This window comes from Eucalyptus grandis, chromosome 4, assembly GCF_016545825.1.
Source record: "Eucalyptus grandis isolate ANBG69807.140 chromosome 4, ASM1654582v1, whole genome shotgun sequence".
In the NCBI taxonomy this organism is placed as follows: Eukaryota; Viridiplantae; Streptophyta; class Magnoliopsida; order Myrtales; family Myrtaceae; genus Eucalyptus; species Eucalyptus grandis.
The window spans coordinates 22,266,333-22,279,564 of record NC_052615.1 but is presented as its reverse complement, the minus strand read 5'-3'; the positions used below and the strand labels follow the sequence as shown (position 1 = coordinate 22,279,564).

Here is a 13,232-nt window from a genome sequence, read left to right as displayed (position 1 = left end):
TGGCGTCGGCTGGTGCGAGCGTGGGGACGGTGCGGTCAAAGCCCCCGTGAAGAAGACGATCCGATTCTCTTTTTTTTTTTTTTTTTGCTCTCTCTCTCTCCCTCTCTCCACGTCACTCTACCTTTGCCCCCTCTATACTTTCTGCGGAGACTTTCACTTTTCTCAACCAGAGGAGAAAATTTCTTTTCTTCAATTTTCTAACTTCATCCTCGAGAAAAGAACCCCCATTTCGAAGCCTTGCACTCTCTATTTATGGAGAAAAGACCTAGTTTGTTTTGCCCATGAAGATTTGTGTATATTGACCCAATCGCTAAAGATCATCCTTCGAAAAGGGGAGATATCCTCAACCAGAAAATAGCTCTAAAATCTAAAATCCTTTGACATGATTTTCCAAGATAATTTGCTCCACCATTGAAGATTATCTTTTGATAAGGCTCCATTATCCAATCTTCAAGATCTTTCAAAATTTCCCTCCATAACAAAATACTTTATGATCTCTCATCCCCCTTTATTTTTTTTTTATTTTATTTTTTAGAACAATTTTTTTTTTTTTTTTTTTTAAAAGATAAGTTAAACAATGTAAATGCTATGAGATGCTTTAAGTAAACAAAATAGCTAAAATTTTGGTGTCAATAGCTGCCCCCTCTTTAAAGGTGAGCTCGTAGAGGTTGCCTTCAAAGACAAATTGAAACCTAAATTTTGACTATACACATACGCTAAATGATTTTTTTTTTGAAAAATGAATTCCATTTTGAAGTGCAATTTTATGATGTATGGAAATGCCAATTCAGATGTTAAAGGAACTTACCTAGAATGACTTACCTTCAAGGAGGGTAGAGTGATTCAAGATAGTTGGTGTTACACGTTCATGACCCGTACCTTTCTACGGTCGCCTAAAATAGTAACGAGACCTTATAAGGAGACTACTTTCCTAGGACCCGTACCTTTCTACGGTCGCCTAGTATGGCAGCAATGTTTTGTAAGGAAACCGCTTTCCTAGGACCCGTACCTTTCTACGCGTCGCCTAGTATAGCGGTGTTTGGTTGTGTCTAGGACTCGTACCTTTCTACGGTCACCTTAACGAAAAACTATATTTTCTAGGACTTGTACCTTTCTGATTTGCTGTTAGAGCAATAAATGTTGTCTAAGACCTGTACCTTTCTACGAGTCGCGTAAACGGGGATTCACTTTCCGGGACCCGTACTTTCTACGGTTGCCTGAACTAAGGTAATTGCTTGGCTAGGACCCGAACCTTTCTTCAGTAAGCCTAACGTTGTAGCATAGATCATCGGCCAGGACTTGAACCTTTCTTCGGTCGCCTTAATGAGACTGAATATGGAGAATAAACTTTGGGGGACAGCTCGATCGAGTGTCATTGTATTCAAAAGGGAATACCTAGACAATGACAAGTATTTAAGGTATGGATAGAGATATACTTACTTGGTAACATCTCTGTTCCTGGGAAAATGTCTTCTACAAAACGTGGTCATAGAAGAAGCAACATGCATTTGTAATCATAAACATGCATTAATTTAAGGGAGGTTCATGCACGATGATTTATATCAAGCTTGCATCACCTAATTTCCATTGGGAAAGATTTCAAAAATAATGTTCCAATCTGAACACATAAGTGTCATGGATGTGTCAAATGAGGAACCTCTTGGTTTGAAAGGACTTTTCACTTATCCTCATTAAAGGGTCATTTATCTTGACTTTTGATGCAGGATTTTGACAATCACTCTATCATTGTCATGCCAAACAAGGGTTCGAGTAATCTCGCAAGTGGTATGAACTTACTAATCACGAGAGGTCCTTAACAAGGGATCAGTAATGCAGGCTTGGTTAACAGCTTAGCAAAGGAGACTCTTTGAGTCGAGGCTATTGAAAAATAGTGATATTTCGCAATCATCTTGGGGTTTACAAGTCAAGAAACATGAGAAATGAAGCAGAAATTATCTTACTCGCACTTCTTCAAGCGTGCTTTCAAACATATGAACTTTACGTTAGTTCAAGTGCCATAATCGAAGAGACTTTGCAAGGGACGTAATGTAGGCTAAGTTCATGGGTTGAAAACGAAAAAAGATGATTAGGCCCAAAAAGTGTTTTAGGGGTCAAAGCTGGTGATCATCTTGACATTTCCACCAATTTTTCTCCAATATTGGAAATTTTCTTCACATCACAATTCCATTGATTGCAACATTTCAGCATTTGAGTTTTTTAGTATCGCCTTGTTGGGAATACAACTCACTTCATCAAGTGTTTGATTTTTTTCTTTTTAGGCACTAGCCTTGCTTTTACTAGGCATACTGCTTTTCATGCCCCATTTTTGCACTTATTTTCTTTGGACAAAGTCTCCATTTTATCACATTGTAAATCTTGCTACTTGAGTGGCTTGATTTTTCTTGCCTTGCCCTAGTGTGGGGGATGATCACCGAGTGGGTTTAATGAAATGAATTCATAGACTCATAGGGGCTATGCAATGAATAAAGTGTATAGGATAGAAAGAATTGCTCTTTGTCGTCCTAAGGCACTTCAAATTATCGTACAAGTTACCTTTGAAAGTAATACACGAAGATTGATGCAAGTGTGAGTAAGAAGATTCCTACAATTCATTCCAAATTTGTCTTGATGTGGGATGATCCTTGATAGGGATAATTTAAAAAGCTTTCATGTATATGAGCTCAAAAGGCTAAACAATGGGTATATACGTAATGTTTGGAGCAGAAGAAGAATCTGCCTCTCATCACCTTAATTGACGTACCCTTTTGCGAGATCGCCCTTTCCCTCATGGGCACGAAACTTTCCCACACAACTCACTAGGGATTAATGTATGAAATAGTGTATATAATTAGGCTTGCCTTTCGTCATTCAAAGTATCCCATTTGACACATTCAATTTATCTCACACAATTCATCAAAGGAAAACATGCAAGATTTGCAACAAGTTTGGACAATTGAATTTGCAACTCAATGAGGCAATTTATTCATCATAAAATGTTTGCAATTCAAAACATGACATGGCAAATTCTATCATGGGTAATACTTCTTGAAAGCATTTGAATTAACTAGAGCGGAAAACTCACGACCATCCATTTTCCAAAATCAAAGCACCGCCATGAAGTACCTTCTTTACCACATATGGGCCACTTTGTAGTTTGGAGCAAACTTCCCCCAGATCTGGAAAAATTGCAACAGCTTCCTTAGAACAAGATCATTTACCTCGAAATGTCTCAGTCGTACCTTTCGATTGAAGGATCTAGCCACTCTCTGGCTGATAAGTTTGGCCATGACAAAAGAGCCTTAAGTGTTTTCTTATCGATCAAGTTCAACTGTTGAAGTCTTTCTTTGCGACCATTCTGCCTCGAGATAATTCCACTTGGGATAATACTCTCGGGAAGGAATCTCCACTTCCACGAGCAAAACTACCCTACATGCCATATACCAAAGCAAAAGGAGTTGCCAGGTAGAAATGCAATTGATGTCCGATGCACCATCGGTGTGAACGGTAATCTGTTATGCCAATCTCGATAATTCTCGGCTGTCTTTGCCAAGATCTTCTTAATCTTCTTACTGGCCGCTTCAACAACCCTATTCATTTGAGGGTGATAAGGGGACGAATTTAGATGCTTGATCTTAAACTCGCTGAACAACTCATCAACAAGCTTGTTGTTCAAATTTGTCCTGTTGTTAGTGATAATTGTTTTAAGGACACCATAGTGAGCAATTATGTCACGTTTGATGAACTTCGCAACATTGCAAGCAGTGACACTTGCAAATGACGTAGCTTTGATCCATTTAGAGAAATAGTCTATTGCTACCAAAATGAATCGATGCCAATTTGAAGCCTTGAATTTATTAGGCGATCACATCAATGCCCTACATTGAGAAGGGCCATGGCTTGGAAAACTAGTGCAGCTCAGGTTTGGAGGACATTTATCTTATCACCATGGATCGCAGCGATGACAACCGAATGTGTTGATACGAGTCACCTTCTAGCGTGAGCCAATAGTAACCTAATCTCATAATCTTCTTAGCCAACATGTGCCCATTCATATGAGGGACACACACTCCTTCATGAACTTCTTGCATGATTTGAGTGGCTTTAGCTGCACCTACACACTACAACAAGACTGAATCATAAGATCTCTTGTACAAATTTTCACCACTAACGAAGAACTTTAAGGCCATCTTCATGATGTACTTCCTATCAGCTGGATTACTTCCCTCAAGGAATCCTGTTTTTGGATGTAGTTCATAATATCGTAATACCATGGTTTTCCATCAAGCTCTTTAGTCACTACCATACAATAAGCCGGCCTTGGCAACATAGATGATAAAGTTGAGAGTGCATTTGCAAATTGATTGTGAGACCTAGATAAATATTGAATGAAACTTCATTGAATTCCTTGACCAAATCTTCTAGGTACTCATGACAGGAGCAATTTAGCATCCTTTAGTCTTCCATTCACCTATGGCCTGTATTATAATTAGCACGGAATCCCGAACACTTTTAATTTGGCTACCCATCTCGATTGCAGCTTGAAGCCCGATGATGCAAGCTTCATACTTGACTATATTGTTAGTGCATGGGAATATCAATTTCGTAGCTACTGGGTGATGTTGTCCATTTGGGGATATCAGAACTGCCCCGGTACCAGAACTAGACAAGTTCACAGCTCCATCAAAGAACTTGTCCATGAATCTTCATTTACACTCAAGATACGGTCATCTAGGAATAATCATCACTATTTGAGACTTCCGAATTCTCAGCCAATAAATCGCAATCACTCGACCCTTAACCAACTTCTGTGGCATATATTGCACATCAAATTCTAAGATCAAAATTTTGCCCTTAGCCAACTTACCCACCAAAGCTGGCCGATCAAGTAGATACTTGATAGGATTGTTCTCAGTTACAAGGAATGTCTGGTAATGCAGTGTGTATTGTCTCAATCTATGCAAACCCACACTAATGCAGCACAAGTCTTTTCCACATCGAATATTTCAGCTCTGACATAGTAAATTTTTTACTCGGGTAATAAATGGCTCGTTCTTTTTGTTGAAGGACTTTCCAGAGCCAACATTGCATCCAATGACTCATTATGAATGGTGAGGTAGAGAATCAAGGATGCCCCGGCAATGGCGGGACAAGAACTAGTGGATTCATCAAGTACTGTTTCAACTTGTCGAATGCTTTTCAACACTCATTATCCCAGTTGACTCGTGCATTCTTTTCAAGAGCTTGAACGGCTTGGCAGTTTCGGAAAGTTGGGAAATGAATCGAGCAATGTAATTCAATCTCCCAAAAAGACTTCAGACTTCTTTCACCATTGATGGAGGTTGTAGCTCATATGGCTTTAGTTTTAGCTGGGTCGATCTCAATCCCTTTACTATTCACAATGAATCCAAGTAATTTACCAGATGTTGCTCCAAACATGCATTTAGTGGGGTTTAGAAACTGACTTGAACACATGGAGTCGATCGAACAACTTCTTCAAGGTTTCGACGTGGCTTTCCCAGTCGTGAGTCTTGTGATCATATCATCAACATAGACCTCGACCTCTTGATGCATCATATCGTGGAATAATGCTACCATGGCTGCTGGTAAGTTGCCCCTGCGTTCTTGAGCTGAGAAGGGCATAACCTTGTAATGAAAGGTCCCCACGAGGTGATAAATGCAGTTTCTCCTTGTCTTCCTCCTTCATCCTTATCGATTGTACCCGGAAAAACCATCCATAAATAAGAATAATTCAAATTCGGCAGTACTATCAATAAGGACATCTTTGTGAGGCAGCGGAAGTCATCTTTTGGGCTAGCCTTGTTCAAATCCCGATAATCGACACAAACTCGAACGACCATCCTTCTTCATCACCGGCATGATGTTTGCTACCCATTCGAGGATATTGTGAGACTTCAATGAATTCGCTTTAGAAGCTTCATAACTTCTTCTTCTATCTTCTTTGAGCTCAGGTTTAGTCCTTCGTAACCTTGCTTCTTAGGTGGCATGTTTGGATTAATAGGCAAACAGTGCTCCATGATTGACGAGTTTAACCCAGGCATGTCAGCGTAGGTCTATGCAAAGATGTCTTGATATTCCTTCAGTAGCTGAGCTAGGTGCTCGGCCTCATCTTTAGGGAGATTTGCCCCAATTTTCACCTCTTTGGCTGCTTCAGTATCACCTAAATTAATAGTGATAGTCCGCTTGGACGTAAGAGCCTTGGCTTTTTCATGTTATTTCTAGCTACGTTGCACCTCAATGGAATTCTCGATTGAGTCTTCGGAATCATCATTATCAGCACTTGTTGCATTGGATTGGACCATTTCCACACCTCTGCATGCTATATGATTGTCCCCCTGAAACATGAAATAGAATGATAAAAAAGATAAACAGGTTAAATCATATTTTCTTGTGATTTTTTGAAATTCTTTGCAAAAACATTTTTCGAAATATTTTGGCACGAGAAAGCATGATGAAGCCCATGCCTCGAGTTCTCATTGGATTTTCTTTTGTTTTATCGGCTGGATATCATCACCGGGCTGGTTTGGTGTACCTCATCATGCCCTCAAATAAAATTTGTAATTTCATTGAAATTCATCAATCAATTACATTTATTGAATGGAAAATGCGATTCCAAAGCCTTAAAAGAAAGTGAAAAGAAGAAATCGAAAACAATTCCTAGAAAGCAATAAAAATTCCCACAAATTCAGTAAAAATCCTAAATCAACTCCAAAAATTCTGAAATTTTTATATGCTATAGAAAAATCCAGAAGTAAATATTTCATGAAAAACTTGAAATCATATTTGTGATAGATTAAAAACTATAATCACCATAGCCGTCTCAACCCTCGGCAACAATTCCCAGATCTAACCATTTCGGATAAAATCGTTTCACCAACCTAAACTCATCCATTTCCTCTAAAATTTTAGTATGTTACTCCTTAACATGTCATCTTCAAGTTTCATTCAAAACACGAGATCAAATTTCAACCGGAGAATTTTATAAAATTCATAGAATCACACTAGGTCAACATTATGATTTCCAGATCTAACTTCTTCAAAGAAAATAGTTTCACCAGTCTATACTTGTTCATTTATTCTGAAATTTTGATATGTTACTCTCTAAGGAGTTCTTTACAACTTTCATCAAGAAGTCAAAGCCAAATTCCCACTAGAACATTGCATGCAACTCACGAAATCATCAAAGGTCGGACTGTTTTTCCAAAAACAGAACACTAGGCTAGAACACAAGACTTATAGCTTCGAAATTTCACACTTCATCCACATCCGAAATTCACCATTCATCACACACGAACACAGCAAGCAAAGGTAGATTAACGGAATCTACTTGCCTCTAATCCGAGCACAACACAGCAAGCAAAGATGGTGGGGCAAGGCGGGACTCGGCGGCTCGACGGCGGCGACGAACAGCAGCGAATGGCCTCCCTCTTCCCCTTCTTCTCTCGCTTGCTTGCTCTCCCTCTCTCGATTTCACTCTCTCTCTCTCTCAATCCGCTCACTCTCCCTCTCTTTCTTTCCCCTTCATCATTTGCAATCATTTGGTTGCATGGCTAATGCCACTTGGCCCTAGGGGAAGACACTTGACATTTTCCCATGCATGATGGGCTAGAAGATGGGCGGGCCTCCTCCCCTTGGTCGACGATAGCTCCTTTCCTTTGGCTTTGCGGGCCAAGCCAAAGGTTCGAATGGTGGGGCTGGTCTTGGGCTAAAAATTCAGCCCTCTTCTCTAATTTTTCCCTTTTAATCATCACCTAATTACCCATCATATAATTACCTAATTATACTTATTCACTTGGTCATAAAACTTGCAACATTACAAATTATCCTATAGCGCCAACTTTGATAACCCAAGAACATAAGATATCTTTCCATTAAAGTGTTCGGCCTTAATCTATACAATTCTTCGGTCTAGTGGCCACCACATACTTCAATGACACAACCATTTTACTTTTGCATAGGTCGTAATGCACTCTAGAAATTGTCTTGAAATTTTGGGATGCCATAATTCTCCCCTCCTTAGAGAATTTCGTCGTCGGAAATTAGACATCACTTATGCCTTTGAAACAAGTGAGGTAGCTTTCCCTCATCTCATTTTCACTCTCCCATGTGGCTTCCTCCACATCATTGATGTCGCCATAATATCTTTACCAACGGGATTTTCTTAGTCTAAAATTTGCTCCTTTCGATCCAGCACTTGCATAGGCTCTTCGATGTATCTCACTCTCGTTCACTTTGATGGCTTCATGATCGAGTATGTGACCGGGTTCGGCTAGTACTTTCTCAGCATCGACACATGAAACACATAATGTAAATTTCCCAATTTAGGAGGTAGTGCCAAACGATAAGCTTCATCTCTTATTCTTTCAAGTACCTCAAAGGTCCAACAAATCTAGGGCTTAACACCCTTCATTTCCAAATCAAGATATTCCTTTCATGGGGGATACTTTAAGGAACACATGATCTCCACACCACTAAACTCTAAAGGCCTTCTACATTGCAAGGAAGATGATTAGCGTAGTTAATGACTGACAGGTAAAGTCGGTCAAGAAAAAGGAGTTCAAGTCACATTGCAGAGACTCCGAGGCAAAAGCATCGACATTTCCCAAGAAGCAGCAGAAATTAGAGTAATATCTCCATTTAACATATCCAGAATTTTCCCTTTTCCTATCACTTATTAATATTTCCATTCATATTGTCTTACAGGACTATACAGAAACCTTTGAACGGCAATCCCAATCTAGGATTCTCGATTTGTTTCAACAAAAGATATGCTCACTCCCTGATAGTAAGCCTTCCCTAAAAAAAAAAAAATCGAATGGCTTGCTATTTTTCGCTCTTAATTTTCTATTTCCTAATGTTTGCAAAGCTTAGATAGGAGTTGGATTGATGATGCTACAACAATTTGAAGGGGCGAATGCGTTTAATTATTATGCGAGCGCCATATTTAAATCAGCTGGTAAAGATCGCTGTTAATTTGTTACTTAATCATAAAGAATGAAGACTTGTAATCTCAACTTATCATCCTGACAGACTTTTCAAGCAGCATTGGTACCAGAAGCATAGCTATTGTCCAGGTAATCGACTAACAAGAATCGTGCTAGAAGAAAATTTCGTTTGTCCCATTTTCAGATTCCTCACCTGTTTTGCAGATCCCAGCAAGCGCTCTTAGTGTAATCTTGACAGATAAAGTTGGAAGAAGACCACTTCTATTGGTGACTAAATTAATACATATTGACGTAGCTCTAAAGTTGCTCATAAGCATAACCAAATCTGACCTTCGTTTGCAGGTTTCATCCGCTGGAATGGGCTTCAGTTGCTTTCTTCTGGGATTCTCATTCTTCATGCAGGTATTCAAACACTAGCTAAGCCTACTCATTCTTATTGATGCCATCAAGTGGCCATATCCTTTGTTTTAATACCTTGCTGTTAAACCAGGACCTGCAGTATTGGAAGAAAGTCACTCCCATTTTACAGCCTATGTATGCATTTTGGTAAACATCTATAACAAATACTTTCTTTTTTCTTGTTTTTCAACTCTTATACGACTAGCTCCTATAATTGAGAGCATAACAAGTTGCGGCTCAGTTCTACTTCTCCAGGCAATAATACATTGCCAGAGCACACTTCAACAAAAGAGAAACAAGATTGTTTTGCGCTTGATTGTTTTTGTTCAGTTTTAGAAAAATCTATCGGAATGAATTTCGTTTTCAACTCATTTCTCAATTTGTCTGGGACAAGATGGGGAAAGAAAATGAAAAATGTTTGACCATGTTCTCTTTCAACATGGAAGCAACAATTAGCTGAATTCTTCATTCAATATTACTGCTTCTAAGTCGTCAGCCGTCTTTCCAGGACTAGTTGTGTTGAAGTTGCTGACAGATGATTATTGCAATTAGGTGTATTCCATAACTTACTCACTAGGCATGGCAGGGGTTACCGTGGGTTATAATGTCTGAGGTAAATAGATACCTTCAGTCTAATATTGCACTCTATAATCTCTATTTCAAGACCACGTATAGGATTAGAAAACTATCTATTCTGATGGACGTGTTCCCAATAGGTATTCCCAATAAATGTTAAAGGGTCAGCTGGAAGCGTGGTGACCTTCTCCAGGTGGTCCTGTTCTTGGATTGTTACCTACACCTTCAACTTCATGCTCGAATGGAGTGCACCTGGTAAGTAATTCTCCTTTTGTTTCCTTCTTGTTTGGTAGTTTTCATCGGGCTATGCTTCTATGGAGCTTAAATACCTGAACCGCATGTGTTCTATGTCGGTTGTATGTACTAACAAATCTATGCATTGACTATGCTGCTTTCAGGAACCTTTCTGATTTTCGCATGCATTTGTGGTTTGACTATTGTATTCACTGCGAAGCTAGTGCCGGAGACCAAGGGGCGAGCATTGGAAGAATTACAAGCATCACTTGCCCATATCCTGCATTGATTTGTACCTTGTTGAAATCTGAATCGGTAGGATCAATGTGTTGGCAACCACAAAACGCATTGTGAGTCAAGCTGCCCGGAGCCTTCTTGTAGGACTTTTAACTTTTTTGCGTCTATTTGTGGCAAAAATTGCAATACCAGACAAGTGGCTATGATTTCATGGGGCCCAACAAGGTCACTTAAGGAGTACGACCACAAGAGAATGCGAAACAAGTATGGTCCGATTCCTCCAACAATAGTTGAGGAGATGTGATATTTAGGAATTTAAGTTATAATTCCTAGAGTCATAAGAGTAATAATAGTATTAAAGATTGATGCATTTATTTAAGAAAATACGTGATGGCTCTCTACACATTTAATACCGTTGTCTACTATGATGAGTTTAAATGAGATTGAATTGTTCATGTATTATGGCTAATTTGGATTGCGTAGCTCTAAGATAGGTTCTTTCAAATAAGCTGTCAATTTTGAATAAAATTATGATCATACGAACAAGGAATTGGGATTCTGAGGAATGGATTATGATCCTCTGGCAATATGTACGAAATAGGTCTCCTAATGAGGTATTTGAATCTTTAAGTAGGGAGTTCTAGTGAGATGAGAATGGATCTTAGAAAACTAAGTTTGAAATACTAGGCTTCAAACTTTGAAATTGGGAATTATAGCTCAAAGAGTAAGTTATAGGTGTTGACGCCTTAATTTTAGGCCTATTTTATTTTATTAATTAATTTTTTAATTTATTTTGTCTTTTCGAGTAAGTAGATAATAAAAAAAAAAAGAAAACAACAAAAAACAAATAAAAACATGAAAAGAAACAAAAAGAAAAGCATAAGCCAACAGCCACAAGGGCTGGGCCTTCAAAGCCTAGCCCCTCCCTCTTTTCTTTTCCTTCGTAGGCCCGCGAGGCCCAGCCGCATGGCTCAGCCCGGCCCTTTCTCCTTGTCTTCTTCCTCCCCTGTCTTCTTCCTCAACCGGATAAGTAGCACGCGCCGATAAGAGGACGCGCGCGACGCCGGAGCAAAATGGAGGAAACAGTGAGCGCACGTGGAGCAAGGGGGCGGGCGGCGTCGGATAAGGATGTGCGTGGGAGCTCGGCATCGGATGGGACGTCGGTTCGGCCGGCGGAGGCCACTCGGCGCATGGGGGCGCGGTGAGCTCCGTCAACCGACCGCCCCCTCACCTATAAAGGGCACCACCTTCGTCAAAGAACGGGACGGCGAGCTTCGAGATCTTCCCACCGAGAGACTTCGGGAGGAATCGGAGCGAGCGAGAGAGGAGGCAGGTCGTGAGCTTAAACGACCTCCCATCGAGACATCGGGGAGGCCGTCGGCGGCGGAGCGAACTCGAGAGAGAGAGAGGCGGATCGCCGGCGGCCCTTGGACACCCCACCGAGAGACTTGGGGGGTCCGAAGACTCGCGGCCGCGGATCCAAGCTTCGCCGGAGGAGGAAGTAGGGGAGAGAAGAAGCGCGAGCGGCGAGGCGAGCCGATGACGGCCTAGATCCGACCGAGATGGGATCCGTTGTCGCCGGCGCAGCCGCGTCTCCGCCGCCGCTCCGACGCTGTTGCAAAGAACCGGTCGCCAAGGTTGCACCAGATCCGGAAATTGCAGGGCGCCGTCGCCATCCGCCGCCCACACTGCGGCCCTTTGATGCCACCACCATCGGACGCCATCGCCACGAACGGGTAGTGCTACCGCCACCGCCGCCGTTGCCATCACCATAGTTTCCCCCTCCGAGTCCAACCCTTGTCACTTTCGTCGCTGTCGCCCCGCCGCCGTCGTCGCCGCCGCGCCGCCGCCGTCGCCGCCGCCGCCGCCGCCCGCCGCGTCGCCGTCGTCCCCCAGTTATGCCTCGGCGCCGCGATTCGAAGTCCCTAGGGTTCCGATTTTCCGGTCGCGACCCAGGTTGTCGGGTCGGACCGGATCGGGAATCGGGTATGGATTCCGCAAATTGCGGGCGCAGCGGAAGACCGGGTCGCGATTCAGGTCGGATTCGGGTAGGGTTTCGCCGGGGAGCGGGTCATGGAGTCGGGTCGTCGGGCCGGGCCGGGCGTCCCCAACGCTCGGCCACGGCGTTGTTTTAAAAAAAAAAAAAAAAAAGTTGGGCCCGCGTAGCGGGCCCGTTAGTTTTGGGTGACCGAGGTCGGACCCAACCAACGGATCCGAACCGGTCGGCTTTTTATAATATTTTAATAAAAAGAAAATTAAAAAAATTATTTATAAAAAAATATATATTAAAAAATATATTAATTTCAGAAAATCGAAAAATCTTTTAAAATATTAAAAAATGTTTTAATTTCCAAAAAATCGAAAAAAATATTAAAAAATATTTTATTTTTCGAAAAATCAAAAATAAAAAATATTTCATATTTTCCAAAAAATGCCAAAAATTCATGAAAAAGCCAAAAAATTCAGAAAAAGCCAAAAAGACTTGTATTTTCCCAAAAATACAAAAAAAATCCCAAAAAAAATCCCTTTTGTGTCCAAAAAATTAGAAAAAGACCTAGAAAATGTTTTTCCTCCCAAAAATGCATGGAAAATCCCTCGAACATCCAAAAACCTCGGGGGTTTAAACAAGATTAGGTACCGAAAGGGCATTAGTGATTAACTAGTGTAATCAAGTCCCCGATCCTAATTTCTCTAGTTGCGCGGAGTGAGTATTTGTCCCGATACTTCACTTGGGTTTCTAATCAACCCACTCTAAATCGATTAGTGGCGACTCCAATTTAAAAATTGATTTACAGGTTAAAAATTTAGACTATTAAAATCGTG

General features: G+C 41.0%; 1 pseudogene; it reads left to right on the top strand.

Annotated features, from left to right (window-relative positions):
• The first annotated feature begins 5,593 nt into the window (after window positions 1-5,593).
• LOC120292562 lies at window positions 5,594-10,864 on the top strand (annotated as a pseudogene).
• Window positions 10,865-13,232: the final 2,368 nt, after the last annotated feature.